The sequence below is a fragment of the Crocuta crocuta genome, unplaced genomic scaffold (genome assembly GCF_008692635.1).
Source record: "Crocuta crocuta isolate KB4526 unplaced genomic scaffold, BGI_CrCroc_1.0 scaffold149, whole genome shotgun sequence".
In the NCBI taxonomy this organism is placed as follows: Eukaryota; Metazoa; Chordata; class Mammalia; order Carnivora; family Hyaenidae; genus Crocuta; species Crocuta crocuta.
In genome coordinates this window covers 4250616-4251005 of record NW_027551561.1, presented here as the reverse complement: position 1 = coordinate 4251005, position 390 = coordinate 4250616, and positions in this window count along the sequence as shown.

Genomic DNA, 390 nt, shown 5'->3' with positions numbered 1-390 from the left:
TGGAGGGGGCGGATGTTTCTGGAAGAGAGAAGGAGCAGGAGAGCAGAAAAGTTCTTTCTCAGATTTCTGGGTGAAACGAATGCACCTGACGCCCGCGTGGCAGAAGAGTTCCGCCAGCTGAGTGCGGCAGGGGTGGACTGAGGTTGGGACTCAGGGCCACCCGGGAGGCTCCGCCCAGTGCAAACACTCGCGCGCTCCCGGGAGGGCGCGCACGCGTACGCAGTCGTGTCTCGCGCTGGGTCGGGCCTGTCAGGCGGGAAATCTCGCGAGATCGGAGACTGGGATGACTGTCGGGAGGAGGGGAGTGGTGTCGGGGAAGGGGGGGGAACCTGGGCAGCGGCCGGGCTCTGTGGCTTCAGGGCTTGGAGAGAGAGAGAGGGAGGGTGGCAA